This window comes from Protopterus annectens, chromosome 1.part0 (assembly GCF_019279795.1).
Source record: "Protopterus annectens isolate FY-2018-M chromosome 1.part0, PAN1.0, whole genome shotgun sequence".
NCBI lineage: Eukaryota > Metazoa > Chordata > Ceratodontiformes > Protopteridae > Protopterus > Protopterus annectens.
This window is the reverse complement of record NC_056725.1, coordinates 1,140,873,776-1,140,895,740: the sequence shown is the minus strand read 5'-3', so window position 1 is coordinate 1,140,895,740 and position 21,965 is coordinate 1,140,873,776. Positions and strand designations below refer to the sequence as shown.

The window sequence follows — 21,965 nt, the reverse complement described above, 5'->3', positions numbered from 1 at the left end:
GAAATGGCCGCTAATTTAAGCCTGATTGTAGCAGAAGTGGACACAGAATGAAAAAGTTGTGCTAAGTCGTCTAGAATTTCGTGGATTGGGGCTGAAAAGGGATCTATGTTCCTAGTCTCTGCCCAACAAGAAAAACGTTTCCATTTACTAGCATAGGTTTTTCTGGTTGTGGATTTGTGAGAGGAGACAATCTCACGTACAGCCAGGGAAATGCTAGGAAGCCTGGCTAAGGTTGGAAGTGGAGCAACCAAGCTGTGAGCTGGAGGATTTGGAGGGATTGATGCAACCTGCCTTTTTGATGAATCAATACATCTGGAATCGGATCCAGAGTCCAGGGCTGATCGAGAAGGTAATGGTGCAGGAACGGGAACCATATCTGTCGAAGTCAGTAGGGGGTAATGAGGATCAATTTGCAACCGAATGATATTGCTTTCTGTATGAGTTATGGAATCAGGGGAAACGGAGGAAAGACATAAAGAAGTCCCTGAAGCCAATCGTGGACTAGAGCGTCTCTGGTGAGTGACCTGGAAGTGGAAGAAGGGAGAAGTAGTTGCTGCATTTGCTGTTGAAGGGGGTGGCAAAAAGATCACAGCAAGGCTGTCCCCATTTGCGGAAGATAAGATCTGCAACTTCCTGATTCAGAGACCACTTGTGAAGCATGAGGATAGCTCTGCTGAGCCTGTCCGCTATCACGTTGGACCTCCCAGGGATGTGCGTTGCAATCAGAAAACGTTGGGAGGAAATCGCCCACTGCCACAGTCTGAGTGCTCCTCGACACAGGGGGTAGGACCTGGTTCCGCCCTGCTTGTTGATGTACCACACCACTGACATGTTGTCTGTTTGGATTGCAATGGTCCCAGAAGGAAGAGAGTCCTGAAGGGCTTGCAATGCTAGGAGCACGACTCTCATTTCTAGGATGTTTATGTGCAGATGGCACTCGTGAGGTTGCCAAGTGCCTTGGACTGTCCTGCCCAGAAAATGCCCCCCTCCCACCCTATCAGAGAGGCATCTGTGTTCACTGTGGCTAGCAGTAGCCTTGCGGACATGTTCCTTGTGTCTAAGTCTGCTCCTATGTAGGTGATAGATTGACAGGGCAACAAGGCAGATTTTTCGAAGTTCATTGTAATGCCTAGCTGGGAGCAGATTGGGTGTGTGTAGTCCCTGGCTTGTAGAAGTTGATGCCTGGTAGTAGCAGTGAGGAGCAAGTCGTCTAGATATGGAAACACCTGGAATCTTTGATGTCTCAGGTGAGCCATGACCACTGCCATACATTTGGTGAGCCATGACCACTGCCATACATTTGGTGAACACCCTGGGGTCTGTGGTGAGACCAAAGGGCAGAGCTCTGAACTGGTAATGACTGGCTCCCAGCCGGAAGCGAAGAAATCTCCTGGAGCACCTGTCCATCTTGATGTGGTAGTACGCATCCTGAAGATCTATTGAGCACATCCAATTGTCCTGACCCAGAAAGGGTAGAATGGACTGTAGCATGACCATCTGAAACTTTGTTCTTTGTACAGACCTGTTTAGTCTGCTGAGATCCAGAATCGGTCTCCAGTCCCCTGTCTTTTTTGGTACCAAAAAGAACCTTGAGTAAGTTCCGGATCCATGCTGGTCTGTCGGGACTTCCTGGATGACTCTTTTTTTTCTAGCAGTTTTGAAACTTCTATTACTGCTTGGTCCTTCAGATTGGGTGGAACATCTGGAAGGGATTTCCTTGACGGTAAGGGTGGTTGACAAAAGGGAATTTTGTAACCTCCGGATATAATGGACCGTACCCATCTGTTTTGCGTTAAATTTTGCCAGGCCTTTGGGTACAGTGAAAGTCTTCCCCCGACTGCTTCCAGAGGTGAGCAGCCAGGCAACCCTTCAGGGATGCTGAAAGGGCTTATCAGAGAAGGATTCTCAGTTGCCCTGGTTCTGCAGACCCCCTCTGCCACGAGGGCGGCATCTGTTATTATTTCCCCCTCTGCCCCTGGAGGAAAAATCATTGTGTGTGTCAGGCAAGGCTCCTTGGGATTTTCGGAACCACATTTTGCCACTCTTCTGACCTTTGGGGTATGGTCTAGAAGGAGTGGAAAAATGGACTCCCACGGCAGAGAGAGTCTTGCCTTCTTGCTCACACTTAGTCAAAGTGTCTTTCACCTGTGGTCCAAAAAGAAAGGAACCATCAAAGGGGGTGTTGGTGGATGACGCTCGAAAGGGTTCCGCAAAATTACACAGCCGCATCCATGCATGCCACCTAAGGGCCACACCCATACCTGCTGCTCTACTCGCACCATCGGCTGCATAGGAAATGAGCCTCATGGAGGAGTTAACTATGGAATTAAGCGTCGCCAGCTGGGAAGCTACTTTAGCTTGAGCCCTCTCAGCTGATGGATCTTGAAGGGTATCTCCGAGCTCTTTAAGGAGATCCCTTTGAAGCCGGGTAAAATGATATAAGTAGTTCAGTGACCTCATAGAAAAGGTCGCTGAAGAGAACATTCACTTCCCGTATCTGTCCATGGTCCTAGACTCCTTGTTAGGAGGATGGACAGATGAAGAGGTCTCCGCTAACTCTATTTTGGTGGCTGCTGCTTCCACCATGGCATCAACAGAACACCTTTGGTAAGGAACTGCTTATCTTGGGGTGCTGTGATGAATTTGCCAGGTCTCCTCGGAGTTGGTTCCACTGTATCTGGAGCTGACCAAGCCTTTCGAGCCACCAGTGCCATAAGTGGATCAAAAGGCGGAGAAACCCAGGAGGTGGAAGGTCGGGAACCAAACACATCCAGAATTACAGACTCATCCTTGGTAGGGGCTAGGGGGTTCCAGTTCCCCCTCTGCTTAAGCATTTCTAGGACGTCCGAGAAGGAAACATCTTCAGAGGGGGATCTCGGAGACCCTTCTGAATCATCTAAGTCTGTATCAGAAGTGACAGACTCAGGGGAGTCAATCTGCTTCCTTTTGCACTTCTTCTTATGAGAGGGCTCCTCTGAATGATCAGGGGAGGCCTCGGAAGAAGAGGAAACACCCAGTGGGGTGCCCTGGAGCACTGGTTCCCTACACATGGGGTCTGGAGGGGGAGCAGAGGTTGGCACAGGCACTACAGGGGACTACCGATGAGGCCAATAGTGGAGCTGACTCAGTGGCCAGCACACTCCTCATGACATCAAAGGTATCCCTGCCACAATGCAGAGAAGGCTCCGGTTCCGAAGAAATTGGAATCCTTCTCCGTACTGGGGAGACGGCTCCATGGCCGATGCAGGAGCCAAGCTCACCTGCGCCGAAGCTCCGAGAGGGAGAACGGGGTCGGACAAGGGTCCGATGCCACTTGCCCCCTTGGAGCCGACGAGGAAACCCCGGTGCCCAGATCCCTCGAGAGAAGGCACCACTGAAGGGATCGTAGGAACCGAAGGAGATAGAGTTATCAGAGCCGACGGTTCCACTACTCGAACCCCAACGAACTTCCGCTCCGAACTCATTGGAGTCGGAGGAGGAATCTCGATAGAGGTGGACGGAGCTGACACCTGTTGAGGAGGGTTGGAGAACATCTTGGCAAGTGCCTGTGACTTTAGCAACCTACTGACCATTCTCTCCACATCGTAATCAGACAACCTAGAGGATCGAGAGGAGTGAGAGGATCGGTGACTGCGCTCGCTCTGAAGCAAAGGAGACCGAGGAGATGAATGTACCTATTCCAGTGAAGGGGACCTCAGCCTCTTGTGGCTCCATGAAGGCTCCGAAGTTTCTGATGGAGCTGATGGGGAGATAGTCATATCGGTACCAGCCGGAACCAAAGTAGAAGGCAGAGTCTGAACCGAGGACGGCTCCGAACTTGGAGCCGACGGCTTGGTAGATTTAGGGGATTTCACAGGGTGAGACGTCTTGGCCAGTGAATCCTGGGGTTTTAAAAGACCCCTAAGAATAAGCTTATTCTTACGCTCCTGCAGGACTCTTGGACTAAAGGCATGGCAGATAGAACAAGAGTCCTGCAGATGCACAGCGCCTAAACAATAGACGCAAGAAGTGTGCCCATCTGTCAGAGACATTTTCTGACAGCATGAGTCACACTTCTTGAATCCAGACACTTTGGATTCCTTTGACATCCTGAAAAAGGGAAACAACAAATACAACAACAGCTACCAAAGCAAAATACAGTCTACACAAAAAAATACACTATACTACAAGACTATAGATAAAGTTTGTTTTTTTTTTAATTAGGAAAGCCTCTAACTTAAATGGCTAGCCTATGAAGAAAGGTAGAAGGAAAGCCTCTAACTTAAACGATTAACCTGACAAGAAGAGGATGGGGGAGTGGGGGAGAACTCTCTAAGTTAAACGAGTTCTACAAGGTAAAGAAGGGATACTACACTAAATACTAGCTATTACAAAAAACAAGACTAACCGTTAACAATAAAACACTGAAATATAGAAATCTATAACAAGAAAGTTATACAAAAAACTTTATACGAGCCTGAGCCAGAAAAAAGACACCTCGCAGCTGAAGCGGTAAACGAGATCTGGGTAGCTATCGCTAGACATCATGGGATAAGGGGTAGCCTCAAGCCAGTAAACAGCTCTCAAGCTACAGAAGATGGCCGAGTCGGAGCCGAGGATCGACTACAATCCCCAACCAGCAAGAACGAAGGCGAGATAGACAACTTAACTTTCATTTTTGTCACTCTGTTTTAAACACATTTCTTTAGTATCCCACATTCCTACTAGAAGTGGGAAGAGTTATTTGCTATGTGATATTCAAATTTTATGCTAATTAGTATCCAGATTTTTGGCTAGATGTACCTACTTTTTAAGGGCCTTTGTATCTATTTTCAATGCCAGCATGTTGAGAGGTATGGCCTGCAAACTTAAAGTCAGACAGTATCTTGGCAATACCTGTAGCTCATTCAATACACAGAGAAAGTAGTTAACATCCAAAATAAGCACATAGCTGCCTAGCATGTGTTGTGATTCATGAGTGAGGAAGTTAAAAAGCACTGTAGCAAACTCCTGTCATGACATGAAATTTCTCCTTAATTTTCTCTTTGTGCAAGAGGAAGGCAGACTGTGGTCTAGCAGTACTAGGTACCTGAATTATTGCAATGTATCCAGTAATCCAACTGAAGATGAGGATGTGATCCCAGCTAGTAGTTTTTATTTTAAGAAAGCTAACGCTAGCATCCTTAACTTGAAAATAGCGACCAAAAGACTTCAGTAATCATGAATGAGGACATGGACAGAGGTGAAGTATTCCCCTTGTAAATATCACTACATCACCCTTCATTAAAAAAAAAAAGACTTTAATGAATTGTCACTGTGGACTTAAACAGAGAACAGCAGATGGTGCAAGAATGATCTTTGTGGTATGCTCAAAGAATTTTTGTTTTATGTTAATTGTTTTTATTTTTTTTTATTAATCTTTTGCTGACCAGAGACCTGAAGTGGTATTTATACTACTAAGGGAAATTTGGCCAGGGTATGGATAGGTGCTGTGGCATCTTTTATATCCAACTCAAAAAAGATGGGAACTCTGTTAAAAATTTCATCAGAAGGATGATACACTCAGGAGTGTAGCAACCCCCTAATGATGCACTTCAGTATCAGCAATCCATCTGCTTGGTGTGGGAATACAACCCACAGACTTCTGCACCAAAGGTGACTGTACTACCTGTTGCACCCTCTGACACTGACAAGCTGAAATGGTTGTGAAAGCTTGCCTTGCAGAGGGACTTCCCAGAATTGATCAGCGGTGACTGGAAACAAGGAGACTGTACAATTCACTAAGAAACTGGTTTCATTCTGAGGGTGACCAGTATATGTCAGCTTGGGATGACATGATACATAAAAATTTCTATTTCACTAGGGAGATCTTATGCCTGTCATATCAAGGCTTCCACATAGTGACCAAAGCCTTTTCTGCCTCCATAGTGCATTTCTGCATGCACAGTCCCCCTAACTGGGCATTCCTGCATTGCAACCTCAAATTCTGACATCATGGTGGAATTTCTTAATAGTAGGAGTCTAAACAGAAAGATGCCAAACTTGAGGTCCTCCTGCAAATCAGACATTGGTACTTATACAGTTACTGCAACATATTTTCAATGGAATGACGACATCCCCTATATACCAGGGTTTATCACTTATCATAATTTTGAGCCCTTGTGTAGCTGCAGGGGAGCATCTGTGTTTGTCAGAAACACCATCAACTCACATCAAGCTACCTGCAACCCTAGCTCCAAATCGTCCTTAACAACTCAAACTACTACTTTATTGTTAGCTACTGATCTCCATCAATGTCCACCAAAGATCATGGAAATGTCCTTATCATCGAGGGGTTAAAATCAAACCAAATACATTCTTGGTAGGAAACTTCAATTACCCAAGCACCAACTAGCACAAAAACATCTCTAAAAATGGATATGTTCAGTGTCTCCATGACTTTGTTAATAGAAATGCACCAGAGTAAACTGTAAAACGAACAACTAGAGGCTTTAATATCATTGGCCTGATCCTAACCAACCCTGCCTGCACTCCTCCCTGCATCTCCTCATCAGTGATTAAATCTGACAACAAACTAGTCCTCTGTCAGACTAAGTGGCACTATCCTACCATCAAATAAGACCATCTTTATGCACTTCTCCAGGGCAAACCTACTTCAGCTTATGGAATATCTATGCACAATCAATAATCTCCTGCAAATGGACACAGCTGAGAGGGTTGCCACATGCACCTCCATTTTTTTTTTTACCAGTCTTTAAACAGCTGCGCAAAAAAGTTAGCATTCAAAAGGCATAAACACACCGTTAAATTCAGGAATAAACTTCTCAAGTAGAACTCCCATATTCATAAAATGTATAACAAAAGAAGGAAAACAATGAAAAGTTGTAAGAAATCCCACCCCCTACCTCAAGAACACATTGAAACATGCCAACAAGTTACTTGATCATACTACTAGGAAATGTAAAGAAAGGCACGAGCTTAAAGTTTCTAAAGATTCCAAAAGAAACTACAAATCATTCTTCAGTTATGTTCAGAAATTAAGGCTTAATGCCCAACAATGCACTTAGCTCATCCATAACAACATCCCAATGCCAAGGATAGAGGGAATGCACTATCAGGCAAATGCAGTGTTTAGTTTACTTCAGATAACCAAAATGTTATCCCCCACCCCCTTTACTGAAAAACTAGTTTCCCTGAAATCAACTTAGAACAAGTCAAAAGTTAAAAATAATACTTCCATGGGACCAGACAACATACCAAGCTGTATTCTCATCAGTGTCAAGTATTATCCAAGCATCTGTTTAAACTGTTCAACCTAAGCCTAACCAATGTGTTTTAGGTAATTAAAAGCTCTTCTGCTTCCCCAGCCTTATATGCAACACCATGGAACATATCAAAACCAAAATCGTTTATGTAGACATACACAACTTAACTGATCTAGATCACAATCAGTTTGGCTTTGTCAGGGCAGGTGTTGTCTCCTGAACCTAGTAAACATCTTTGAAAAAGTTAAGATGATGTGGATAGCGGTCACTCCATGCCATCTATTTATCTCAAACTGGTCACAATGGTGTTACTGAAAAATTAGACAACCTTAATATAAATCCCTACATTGCATGCTGGTTTCTAAACTAGCTATACAACAGATTCCATGTTGTGAAAGTTGCTGGCACCCTCTGTAAAAGTAAAATTGTAACTAGAGGGTACTACAAGGATCAGAGCTGGGCCTTCTCCTGCTTGGTATATATTTTACAGACATTCAAGGCAATATCCCAGAAGTGTGGTTGACCAGGTCTGCTGATGACTGCCAGCTGGGCACTGTTATACGCTCATCCACTGATACTAAACAGTTCCAGAGAGTGCTAGAATATACACATACCTGGTGCACTGCAAATGGTCTCAACCTAAATGCAAAAAAAAGTGCAGTGCTGTAGTGCTTGACAAAAAACAGGTCCCACCTCATACGTTATAAATGGTGAAGACATTTCTCTCAATCAGTCATGTTTCCACTGTAGTCAAGAACTTATTCTACCTGGTTCAATTTCTAAGGGAATATTTTCAACATCTAAAAAAAAAAACATGCTGCCACAGTACTCTTCATTATCAATCAGATCCATCATCAAAAATAGTGCCCCATCCCACCCCCAGTATGTACAAATCAAAGCATATCTCTCAACTGGAAAGGGCTGAATGACTTCTAATCAAGAAAATTAAAGGCATTAAATCCTTCAGCTATCCTGACAGACTAATATGACACTCATTATAACTCAGTACCTACTAGCTTCTTTGAGAGGACTTTTGTCTTAGTTTTCAAGCAATGAAATACCACATCCTATTTGACCTATTTTTTTACAAAAAAGCTGGCTCTTCAAAAACTTACACAGGGATCTAAATCTCCAACAACAAACAAACAAAACTCACTGGAAGGATAGGTTTCTAAATCAATGTATTCCCAGCCTATGAAATAGTCAAAGTACTACTTTGCCTACTTTTAAGGCTAGTCTTCATGACTGGATAGGTAAACACAACTTTACATCAGTGTTATCATGTACTACTCTGCTCAGATTAGGAGTTAGGCACTATTAAGTCCTTGTAAAGGGTGGCAAGAACGTTTTGTGTGTATATATGGCTAGGCATCTTATACTCCCCATGACAATGTGCTTAGTATTGTCCCAATTCATTGTCTAATCCATAAAAAAAGAAGTTATGGCTTACCATAACGTTCCATCTGTGTTGTTGATCTTTGTTCATTCATTACTGATGGGTTATTGGTTCCGTCCTCAGAGCCGAGCCAACAAAATATCAAGCTTGCGTCAGCCAAAAACTCTCGAGCCAAGGTCCTACCCAGAATGCTCTGCTCCCTGTTACCTCAGATCCTCGAGTTTGCAAGTTGATAGACAAAGTAGAGGCTACCTCTGGTCATAACAGACCTACAATAAAGGAGTATATAAGATCAACCAGGACCCTCCGAAGGGGGACGGAGGGTGGGAAGTAATGAATGAATGAAGATCAACAACACAGATGGAACATTATGGTAAGACATAACTTTTTTATCTGATGTTGTTAATCTTCATTCATTCCTTACTGATGGGACAGAGTCCCCAGCTACCTGTATCCTTAGGTGGCCCTCAAGGAAGGACATTCCTGAGCTCCATGGAGCCAAAAGAAGTTCTATCTCTGGAGGCCAAGTCCAATTTGTAATGAAGAATAACGGTATGAGGTTTGGCCCAAGTCGCAGCTGAGCAAATATCATTGAGGGAAGCCTTAGCATGGAAAGCTGCTGAAGTTGCCATAGACCTTGTAGAATATGCTTTCACTCTGTGAGGCAAGGTGATATTGCTTTTGTTGTAGATAAAGGTAATACAATTTCTCAACCATGAAGCCAATGTAACTTTTGATACAGGATGACCTCGTTTAGGTCCAGAAAAAGCCAGAAACAGTTGGTCTGATTTACGGGTAGATTTTGTTCTGTCCAGATAAAATCGCATTTGCCTATGAACATCCAAAGAGTGCAGGCAATATTCTCCCTTGTTAGAGTGGTTAGGAAAGAACATTGGAAGGTCAATAGACTGGTTGATAGACTGCTCTGACACCACCTTTGGTAAAAAGGAAGAATTAGTTCTCAGTGATACCCTATCCTTATGGAAGATAAGATAGGGAGGTTTGATGCATAAGGCTTGAAGTTCTGACAAGCGTCTGGCCGATGTGATTGCAATCAGAAACAGTTTTCCAAGGGAGATATTTTACATCACATGAAGATGCAGGTTCAAAGGGGGAGCTGTTAGAGTTTGCAGAACTAATGCCAAATCCCAAAGTTGTACCGGTTCTCTAAAGGGAGGTTTTAAGTGGATAACCCCCTTCAAGAAAGTTTTACAGAGTCTGTGTGACAAACGAAGAATCCTGAAAACTAATGTGGAAATTTGAAATGGCAGCTAAATGCACACAAATAGTAGAGGCAGACACCCCAGAGTGGAAAAGATGTGATAAGTAATCCAAACCCACCGAAACTGGGGCTGACAAGGGGTCTAATTGTTTATTCGCTTCCCATAGAGAAAACCTTTTCCATTTATTGTGATAGATTAGTCTGGTGGACGATTTATGAGATGCAATAAGAATATTGCATACAGGGGACGAGAGGCAATCATTGGAAGTGGAAAAATCAAGCGGTCAGTTTCAGGGTTGTTAGATTGGGGTGAGTCAGATCCTGTGGATGGGAGATCAACGTTGGGGATGGATTGAAGTTGATCTAGCAGGTGAGGCCAGAGGTAGGGGAACCAGACTTGTTGAGGCCAATGAGGATCACTTTGCTTTTCAACTGTCATGATTTCTTCAGAAATTGGGAGATGAGAGGAAGAGGAGGATAAGCATAAAGTAGACCCAAGGGCCAAGCGTGGACTAGATCGTCTCTCAGTGACTGCCCCAGAGGGGGGATCAGGGCAAAATAGTTGCTGCACTTGCAGTTGGTTGTGGAGGCGAATAGGTTGCAGCAAGGCTGGCCCCAGTGTTTGAAGATTCTTGCCACTATCATAGGGTTGAGGGACCACTCGTGAGGTTGTAGAATGACCTGCTCAATTTGTCTGCTATCACGTTGGAGCTCCCAAGAATGTGCATTGCAAATAGAAAGCGGTTGGAAGCTATCGCCCATTGCCATATTCTCAAGGCCTCTCAGCATAACAGGTAAGATCTGGTGCCCCCTTGCTTGTTGATGTACCAGACCACTGACATGTCTGACTGGATCACAATAGTCCCTGACGGAAGGATGGAATGAAATGCTTGCACCCCCCCTCAGTTCCAGGACATTGATATGCAAAAGGGCCTCTGTCTCCGACCAGATGCCTTGGACAGAGTTTCCCTGACATAGCCCCCCCCCCCCCCATCGGGGAGGCATCCGTGGTCACCATGGCTGAAGGGGAGAGACCACTATTGGGGATTTCGAGACATCCACCAGAGTAAATCTTGCTTGCATCTCTGAGTTACATTTATCTGAAAAGACAAAAGATGTTGTAGAAGGTACCACTTCCCTGAGTGAGAAGAAACCACTGAAGGAGCCTCATGTTGAATCTGGCTAGAGGAACAATGGTGATCGATGATTGACACAGAGTTTGAGTATAGATCGAGTAGGAGATTTGTGGTGACAGAGCAGCGGTTGAACCTGTTGCCTTATTCTTTGATGCCTGTGGTCCGGAAGAGATGCTGTGCAATTTCTCGTGTCCAACAGTACCCCTATGAATTCCAAAGACTGAGCTGGGGTCATGTTGGACTTCTCCCAGTTTATAGCGATTCCCAGGCATTGTGCTGTAAGGAGAGTGTAGTGCAGGGCTTCTTCCAGCAGAGGCTTGGTGGGGGCGGTGAGGAGCCAGTCGTCTAGATATGGAAATGCCTGGAATCCTTGAAGTTGCAAGTGAGCGATAACCACTGCCATGCATTTGGTGGATACTCTGGGGGCTGTAGAGAAACCGAAGGGCAGAGCTCGAAATTGGTAGTGACTGGCTCCTATGCAGAAGTAGAGGTATCTTCTTGAGCATTTGTCCATTTTTATGTGGTAATACACATCTTGAAGATCTACACAGCACATCCAATTATCTTCTTCCAGGAGAGGAAGGATAGACTGAACCATGACCATCCGGAATTTCTCTGTTTTTACAAATTTGTTCGGTGTGCTGAGATCCAGGATTGGTCTCCATTTCTCTGTCTTTTTTGGCACTAAAAAGAACCTTGAGTAAAAACCGGATCCTATCTGGTCTGAGGGGGACCGTCTGGATGACTCTTTTTTTATAGCAGCTTTTGGATTCTGTGTGCTGCTGCTTCCCTTTGGATGAGATTGGACAAAGATGGAAGGGGATGCGATAGCCTCTGGATATTATCCGTTGTACCCAAGAGTCGGTGATTATATTTCGCCAGGCAGCAGAGGACAAGGAAAAATTACCCCCGACCGCTTCCATTGGCTATCTGAGAAGCCACATTGTCACGGACCTCGTCAGAAACAGCTCCTGCCAAGGTTTCACAGAGTTGGTTGATAAGATCCCTCTGAAGCCTGGTAAAGTGTGCCAGATAGTTCAAAGACCTTACGGTGAAGGTCAATGATGCACACACATGCTTCCCTAGTCTGTCTATCCCCCGGCACTCCTTGTTGGGCGGATGGACAGTTTGTTTCTCTTCTGCCAAATCCTTTTTAGTTGCAGCCGCAACCACCATGCCATCTACTGGAAGACCTCGTGACCAATGGGGATGCTCAGCCTTTATGGTATCGTTTCCAGGGTGTCAGGAGCCTTTCATGTGCAATGGACGAGCTCATCGGCCGGCAGGGTAACCCAGGAGGTAGGAGGCTGGGCACGAAAGCCCTGCAGGAATATGGATTCCTCAGAGGAAGGATTAGAGGACTTCCAGTGACCCCACTGTCTAAGGATCTCTAGGATGTCACCAAAGAACACCTCATCAGAGGGTGACTGTGGGTCAGAGGGTGACTGTGGGGACCCTTCCTCATCATCAAAGTCTGTATCTTCAGTCAATGACTTCTCAGTGGAGTCCATGTGCTTCCCTTTGCACGACGCTTTGCAGGGTACTTCCTCAGTGGGAGGTTCTGGTAAAGACTGCAAAGAGGGGGTTTCCTGAGGAGAAGAAACCTAAGGCCCTTGTGCCCAGTGACCGAAAGTTGTGGCTTGTGAGAGTTGCAGTACAGACGGGGGAGAGGACTCCGACATGTGGGGTTTGCCAGCAGAGACAATCGCCCTCTCCATGGCCTGGAAGACCGGCCCACCCAAGGAGGGATAGGAGCCGGAACAGAGTACGACAACCTCGGAACTGGGGTCACACCACACCCCAACGAGCCGACACCCAGACCAGGAGTCTCAAGAGGACTGTGAAGCGTGAGAGAGGGAGGATTCCTAGAGGTTGCCATAGAAAAAAATCGGCGTGGAACCAAGAATGCCCTCCCCCACGACACAGCCATTGGCCTGAGAAAAGCCCGATGTCCAGTGCACCGAGGGCCACAAGGATGATTCCAGTTCCAAAGTGAGATCCACTACTGGAGTTGGAGGAAGGGATGCTGCTGTTGGAGTAATGGGCTTCAATACTTGGATGGAAGTTGAAGGAAGAGTGTACGGTAGAGTTTGACGAGATATACATTCACCTGAAGGAGGGAACGTGGAGTTCAACGGGTGAGAGAGATCTCTGGCCACAAGCATCTGGTCAACAAGCCGCAACACATCTTGCTCAGAGAGGCTCCTGGTTAACCTCATAGAGAAACCGGAGGGCGATTCTGGTTTTCTAGAAAAAGACTATATTGGCTACCAATGAATGGATCCAAGGAAGGAGAGTACTTGGTCCTTGCTAATTCGAGAGGTGCAGAACCCGAAACCAAGGATGTCTGCACCGAAGAAAATGGTGTGGAAGTAGTCTGCGCCAACGACGTCAGTGCCATAGAAGCTGAAGGTGTCTGCACCGATGGGTATGGGCCAAGTGACTGCACCGGTAACAATGACAGTGCCAAAAAGGACTGCACCTAAGAACATGTCGGTGCTGAAAGTGTCTGCACCGTGGAGGACAGTAACGTCATACTCGGAGCTGAAGGGGATTGTACCAATGGTGTCGAAGGGGACTGTACCTGCATGGACGTTGCCAGTAAGGGCTGCGATGGAAATGTCAGAGCTGTAATTGTCTGCACCGGGAACTCCAGTGCCAGTGTCAATAAGGAGAACATGACTGGAGCAAGAATCAGCTGGGGCAGTGCCAAGGCTGGACCCGACAGGGTCACAGGTGACACCACCGAAGTAGTAGTTAATTTCACCTTCTTATGAATCAACTCCCTACAATCTCCAGAGGGAGATGAAGGGAGTGACCTCGATGAGGAAAAGGAAGAATGCCTTTTACGGGGTTTAGCAGGAGGGGGTGAGCCCTCCAACTCAGAAATAGCCTCACAGAAAGGAGATTTGAGAAGACCTTTCAAGATTAATTTGTTCTTTCTCTCATTAAGAGTCCTGGTTGCAAAACTTCTACAAATGCCACACAGGGGATCCACAGTAAGGTGGGAGACATTCAAACAATAGACACATAAGTCATGGCCATCAGAAAGCAGTAACTTATGGCCAGAATCCTTACACTGCTTAAAACCAATGCTACTTTTCTTATCCGACATAATGATGTGGAGAAGAACAGTACCAAAAGGAAAAGGAAAGGCTACCCAAAAGGGTAAAGAGAGAAGGAAGAAGGATTACCAACGATGGTAATGAAGAATTACCTCAAAGGTAAGAAAAAGGGTAATAAAGAGAAAAGTACAGTTTTGTACCTACCATAAATGTAGATGTTCGAAGATCCACATTGCTGCAGTCCTTACACTTGGGTAGTCCGCTGTCCTCGGTCGGCCCGAATATCAAAGTATAAGGCTGACGTCGGTCAAGGCGCATTAGACTGACATCAGGACGTCAGGGTACAAATGCGCATGACCGACGTCATATCCTCAGTCTTTTCTTGCCCCAGATGTCAGAAGACCCTAAAAGAAAGGTCAAAACCAAAAGACAGCAAACAACCAACCAACCAACCTTGCACTAATAATATGTACCAGATAAACAATATACACAATATATACAACCCAACCCACACAACCGCCTCTAACTACAGAGGGGAAGGAGGAGGTAAATTGGACTGCAGCAATGTGGATCTTCGAACATCTACATTTATGGTAGGTACAAAACTGTACTATGTTCTTCATCTCACATTGCTGCAGTCCTTACACTTGGGTAGAATCCCAAAGCAGAGGTAAGGGAGGATGGCAAAACTATAAAGAAGGAGCTGCCAAAATGCCCTGTAAAATAGCAGTGGCAAAACCAGCCCTAGATTTAGAGTAAAGTGGAAGGTGATAATGCTTAGAGAAAGTATGCACTGAACTCCAAGTAGCTGCCTCCAAAATATCTTTAGTTGCCACCCCTTAAAAAGCTGTCAAGTGGCAGTAGCCCTAGTGGAATGAGGCCTAATCCCAGCTGGAATCTCCTTGCCATGAAGGGAATAACAGAAAGCAATGCAAAACCCAATCCACTTAGAAATAGTTTGTTTTGACACAGGCTTGCCCTGAGAACTCAAAGCAAAAGAAACAAATAACTGCTGAGACTGCCTGAACCCTTTAGTTCTGCTCAAATAATATCGCAGCTGCCTGTGTACATCTAAAGTGTGCAAAATCTTTTCCCTTTATTTTGGGGATTTGCATAAAAAGTAGGCAAATGAATAGTTTGGTTTAAAGCCACACTAGAAACCACTTTAGGCATAAAGGAAGGATTAGTACGCAAAGATACCCTATCCTTATGGAAAATTAAGAAAGGCTCAACCGCCATAAGGGCCTGCAATTCAGAAACCCTTCTTGCAGAGGTAATGGCCAACAAAAAAGCAGTCTTCCATGATAAATATTTCAACTCGGTAGTAGCTGCAGGCTCAAAAGGCTGTAGAGTGAGTTTCTCCAACACAAAATTGAGATCCCAAGCAGGAGTAGGAGCTCATTGGGGTCTTATATTCTTTGCCCCTCTAAGAAATTGCTTGAACAAAGGATGAGAAAACAATGGTGGGTCACAATCATAGTGAGCCGAAATTGCTTCAGCATGAATCTTAATAGAAGAGAAGGACAAACCTTTGTCCAGTAACTCAGTAAGATATTGAAGAGCCATACTTAAATTAGGCTCAGAAACATCAAAATCCTTTGTTGCACTCCAAAATAAAAATCTCTTCCATTTATCTGCGTACACTTTCCTTGTACTAGGCCTTCTAGCTTCCAAAATAACATTCAAAACTTGCTGTGGAAGTTGAGACCTTCTATGGTTCAAAACAGAATATGCCAGGCTGTTAGGTGAAGAGAGTGAAGCTTGACATTGAGTAAATGACTGTCCTCCTGAGAAAACAGGTGTGGAATCGAAGGCAAAGGCCATGGAGGCTCCCATACAAGACTTCTCAGTAATGGGTACCAGTGCTGTCGAGGCCAATCTGGAGCTATTAAAATCATCCTTGGCTTGTCCTGTCTGACCTTTAGAAGTACCTTTGGGAGGAGAGGCAGAGGTGGAAAGGCATACACATGAAGATTGCTCCAATTGAAAGAAAGAGCATCCACTTTCCAAGCTGTGGGATGAAACCTTTTCGTGCAAAACTTTGGCAGCTGGTGGTTTAGTGGAGAAGCGAACAGATCTATGTCTGGAGTTCCCCATGACACTGTCAATTTCTGAAATACATGAGGATCCAATTTCCACTCGTGGGGATCCATAATTCTTCTGCTCAACACATCTGCTAAGGAGTTCTGTGCTCATGGCAGAAACCTTGCCTGAAGATGTAGCTGTAAACTGAGAGCAGTCTCCCACAAAATCATTGCTTGCCTGCATAGAGGATAAGAATCGTTCCCCTTGCTTGTTGATGTACCACATGACAGTTGTGTTGTCTGTTAGAATCAACACCTGCCCTGGAAGAAGTAAATCCTTGAAAGCTATTAATGCAAACTGGACTGCTAACATCTCCTTCAAGTTGATATGTAGATGTTGTAGTCTGGCAGGCCACTTGTCTTGTATCCACTTTCCATTTAGATGAGCTCCCCAAGCTTTGTCTGAGGCATCTGTCGTTAGAATCTGACTGCCTCTGGCGGGTCACAGAGAGTCCCTTGTTTAGGTGGTGACATTCCTGAGCCCACCACAAAAATTCCTTTTGAATGCAAGGTATTATTTGAATGACAGTGTCCAGATCCTGGCAGTGCTGTGTCCATACGTTTTGAGATACCATTGTAGCTTCCTCATATGCAGTTTGGCATTGGGAAGCACCAGAATACAAGATGCCATGAACCCCAAGGCTTGAAGGACTGTCCTTGCAGTCAGCCTGGACTGATGAGACAATTGATGAAAGTAAAGGGAAAGATTCTTTTGTTTGTCCGGGGTCAAATAGGCCATCTGGGATGCTGTATTCAGTCTTACACCCAGAAAGCACATGTCCTGAGAGGGTACTAGACTGGACTTTATTTCGTTCACAGAATACCCCAGGCATCTTAGCACTGCTCTCACATATTCCAAATGATGAAGAAGCTCGTCCCTTCCTTGAGCCAGAATCAGGCAATCGTCCAAATAAGGATAGATCTGTATTCCTTTTAGCCTGAAGAAAGCTATCACTGGAGCCAGAACTTTCGTGAACACTCTGGGCGCAGTAGATAAACCAAAGGGCAATGCAGAGAACTGATAATGAGAAGTCCCAGCCCGAAAACGCAGATACTTTCTGCAACTCAGTCTGATAGGAACATGAAGGTAAGCCTCCTTGAGATCCAAAGTTACCATCCAATGATCTTTGCCCAGCAGAGGTAAAAGCTGTTGTAACGTCAACATTTTGAACTTGGGAATGTCCAGATAAGTGTTGAGGATAGATAAATCCAAAATTGGTCTCCACGTGTTCCCCTTCTTTGGTACTAGGAACAGGCGAGAATAAAATCCTAGGCCCACTTCTGGCATAGGGACCGGCTGTATGGCCCCTATTTGAAGTAACAGAGAAATTTGTTTGTGAGCCTCTATTCTTTGCTGAGGAGGAACGTCTGGCATGCCTTTGAAAGGAGGCAAGGTATGGAAATAAAACCTGTAACCTTGGTGTATGATATCCAATACCCATCTGTCCTGGGTAATTAAACTCCAATTTTCCTTGAAAAGTGCCAATCTTCCTCCCAAAGGTGCTGCCAGACGAGACGGCTCTGGCAGCTGAAAAGGTAGGTCATTGGGTCTGTTTACGAAAGGACTGACCCCTGCCCTCCCGAAGACTGTGCAGGTGAACTCCCTGTTCTAGGCCTGAAAGAGCCCTGAGCTCTGCCCCTACCACGTCTAGATCTACCTCTAGACTGGGAATCATAAGAAGGATACATCCACCCCTTGGTAGGCCAATTTCTACTAAACTTGGGCTGAACCTGCAAAAATCTTTAACAGTCTGCATAGACTTAGCCTTGTCTTCCATTTTCTTTAAGACTGCCTCAACAGGTGAACCAAACAACACATCAGATTGTAAAGGAGCATCTAAAATCCTTGTCTTAACATGGTCAGACAAATTCTGATCCCTCAGCCAGGCGTGCCTGCGAAGAACTGACCCAGTGGCAGCCACCTAGATGAGGCCTGTACAGCATCAAAACCACATTGCAAAGAATGCTTACCCACCTGTTCAGAAACATGTACTAAATCTTGTAACTCTTTACACTCAATACCTTCCACCAGAGCATCTACCTTAGACTTCAATTGAGAAAGTAGATAGTTTTGGTATTTCAACATGTGAAACTGGCAATTCAAAGCCCTCATAGCTAGGGTGGAAGAAGTATAGACTTTCTTTCCCCATCTATCCAAAGCCCTGGCCTCTTTATCTGGAGGAACCGGATTTTTAACAACAGAAGCCTTAACACCCTTAGGCCCCTGACTAACAGTTTCTGGGTCGCCCTAGGACTCTTAAAAGATACTTATGAGCTTCAGGCACCCTGTAATACCTAAGCTTAACAGGAGCAGGAGGCAAAGAATCAGGATTAAGAGAAGCCTCTGCAAACACATCTTCCACAACATCCAGAACAGGAGGTATAGCCAAAGGCCTATGCTGGGGTAAAACAAAATTCCCTAAGCCTTCTCCTGGAATCAGAGAAGTCCTGACCTTCCCACTTAAAATGCTCCTCATGGAATGAAGAGTCTCTGAAAAGAAAAATCTTCAGGAGGAGAAGCAGAAGGAGTAGAATCATCCACATCAGAATCAGAATAAGGAGAATACTCCTGCAAGTCTTCAGCCGAAGACTCTGAAACATTCGAAGCCTGCTCAAAACTCCCCAACTCAGGTTCCACCCTAGGTCTCTTATCAGGAGGGGGCAAAGAACCTCTAATCAAAGTAATCAAATCTTCTGCCATTTTAAGCATATGCTTCTTGGGCACAGAACCTGAAGAACTAGGGGTGACACCAACTGAAGCTAAACCTGGCCTGCCTCTGGGAGAAGCCTTGGCAACAGAAGGAGAGGGCCTAACCACCCTAGGAAGGGAAGGGAGTACAGTAACCTGAGAGGCCCTTCAGCCTGACCTGCCTCCTGAGAGGCCACATCCTGCAATAACAAAGTCTGCCCCTGGGACTCCAGAGAAACCTCCGCGAACCCCCGGCTCCACCGACACCTCTAAGAACCGGCGTCCGATACGGACGGTTCTTCTTGCCTAGGCTTAGCTGCTTTGTCCTTGTGCTTCTTGAAGAAGCGGGAGCATCCGGCGGCATATTATAATTGCACCGCTTCGAAGACTAACCTGGCACAATCTAACCTTCTCTTAATAGTGCGCTTATTGAATCTAGCACAAAAGCGACACCCCACAACGTGCTCAGGCCCTAAACAAGGAATACACAAAGTATGATAATCTCTATCGGTATCTGTTTCCCACAAGAAATACAGTTATTCACTTTTCTGACATCCGGTAACCACTGAGGCAAGAAAAACTAAAATATTCCCAAGGGTACTTAGCCAACTTTGACTCGGTCTGAAACTCCGAATTTGAAAAATTTCAGAGCCAACGGCACTTGCAACGCTGCTTCTGCATCGGACCATGCGGCAAAAAGACTGAGGATATGACGTCGGTCATGCGCATTTGTACCCTGACGTCCTGATGTCAGTCTAATGCGCCTTGACCGACGTCAGCCTTATACTTTGATATTCGGGCCGACCGAGGACAGCGGACTACCCAAGTGTAAGGACTGCAGCAATGTGAGATGAAGAACATCAGACTAAAGGGTGAGAGTCTTAAGGATACAATAGGTAGAATAATAATACCAGAAATTGTTTGAAAAACTTTAAAGTAGAAATGATATGTAAAACTTTCAAAAAATTAGACACTTAGCTGAAGAGAGTGGTTTGACACGGCTGTACAGCAACGCGGCAAACGAGATCTGGGGTAACAGGGAGCAAAGCATTCTGGGTAGGACCTTGGCTTGAGAGTTTTTGACTGATGCGAGCTTGATATTTGGCCAGCTCGGTTCCGAGGACGGAACCGATAACCCATCAGTAAGGAATGAACGAAGATTAACAACATCAGATCTTATTTTTTTATCAGAAGGGGGATAGGAAACTGAGTCAGAAGTATTCCTGAAGTATACAATGCCATTCCTGTGTGATTAGCATCACACATTTTATCAGAGATAGAACTGGTTTGTTTGACTGACTAACTGAATAAGTGAGTATGAGACTGACTGATTTATTTAAACATCAGATTAAGGCAATTATCCCTCAATGGGCTCCAGACCCAGTCTGAAATAATGTAAGAACAAAGTCAGAAACATACAAAAAAAATACAGCTATACAGTTTTTATGCATGCACATATGATAAAACTGAGCAAGATACAAATAGTTTTGCAAAATACATAAGCAAGAAGGGTATTAATACAACAGAAAGATGAGTTTTACACATCACAACTGCACTTGATAAACATTTTAACAGTACTTGCAAACTTTACTTACAAAAGAGCATTTAGAAAAGAGGGCAGATAAAAAAGAAGGATAAGTACGGATGAAAGGTTGGAGTAACGGCTGAGGATACAATAAGGAGGCATGGTGAAACGAATGAGGAGTATTTACTGTGTGTGAAAATTCATTGACAAGTAACTATGGATTAACAGTATTTTCAGACCTGCTGATGTAATTCATCTTGTTGTATAGAGACAAAAGTTATGTACTTAACATAATAATAGATCCGTGTTGTCCTATTTTCATCTGTTTCAGTGTTTGGGGTGTTGGATCCAACTGCGTACGATCTCAGAACCTTACACAAGAATACTGGATCCGAGAGCTCTGACTCCTCCCATACCTACAATTCCCTCCCTCCAACTAATTATCTCAGATCAAGTTTGATGACTATACAAATTATATACCAAAAAATATAGGGTAGAAAAAAAGAGAATCTACAAACATTCCATGCTATGGAAGAAGATGTGGAACAAATAGACTAAGTGGAGTCTATCTGAGCCAAAGAAGATGTGAATTTGCAATTTGGAAGGGAGAAGAACGTATCAATACTGAACTGGAGAAAAATAGGCCAACACTAATATATCATTATGGTAAGTGCATACCTTTTGTATGGATGTTGTCCATTTTGGACTGATTCAGTGTTTGGGACAGATTCCTAAGCTGCCGAAAAAGGAACTGGGTGAACTCAATAAGGACATTCCTGAGAACAGCAGGGCCATAGAAACCCAAGCTCTGGACTGCACATCCAGTTTATAATGAGATCCAAAGTATGAGCTGCTGCTGATTTACAGATGTTACCGACAGGAATTCTTTTTGCAAATGCTGTCAAACTAGCTACTGCTCTAGTGCAATGAGCCATAGGTGCAATCTGCCAGCCAGTGAGAGTGACTTTTGATACCTGTTGTCCTAGTTTTATTTTGGAAAAAAGAGAAAAACCTGGTCTGATTTTCTGATGTCTTTGGTGCGATGAAAGTAAAATCTGAGCTGTCTGTGGACATCTAAGGTATGAAGAATCTATTCTCCACTGGCAGAAAAATTTTGAAACTAATACAGGTAATCAATGGGTTGATTTAAATTTGTTTCAGATGTCACCCATGGAACCCATGGAAGAAAGGAAGGATTTGTTCTTAGTGAAACTTCTTAGTTCTTAAGAAAGGAAGGATTTGTTCTTAGTGAAACTTCTTAGTTCTTAAGAAAGGAAGGATTTGTTCTAAGTGAAATTTCTGGAATATAAGAAAAGGTGGCTTGCATGAAAGCACTTGCAGCTTCAAAATTCGTCTAGGCAAAGTGATGACAATCCGAAAAATGGTCTTCCAGGAAAGAAACTTAAATTGACTAAGGCTGCAGGTTCAAACCTTTTTTGATTCAATGACTGAAGAAAAACTCTGATATCCTACGGTGGGGACTGGATCTCAAACAGGAGGATTCAACATCTCTAAGAAATGCAATAGATTAATCATCATCATTCATGTGAAAATTTAAGATGACAGCCATCTGGACTTTTATAATAGAACAAATGGAACCTCAC

At 44.5% G+C, this 21,965-nt stretch overlaps 1 protein-coding gene across 3 annotated transcripts in view; it reads right to left on the bottom strand.

Moving 5' to 3' along the window:
- The window catches only part of USP45 (ubiquitin specific peptidase 45), a 2,611,314-nt gene that overhangs the window by 947,547 nt on the left and 1,641,802 nt on the right, over window positions 1–21,965 (bottom strand). The window lies entirely within an intron of this gene.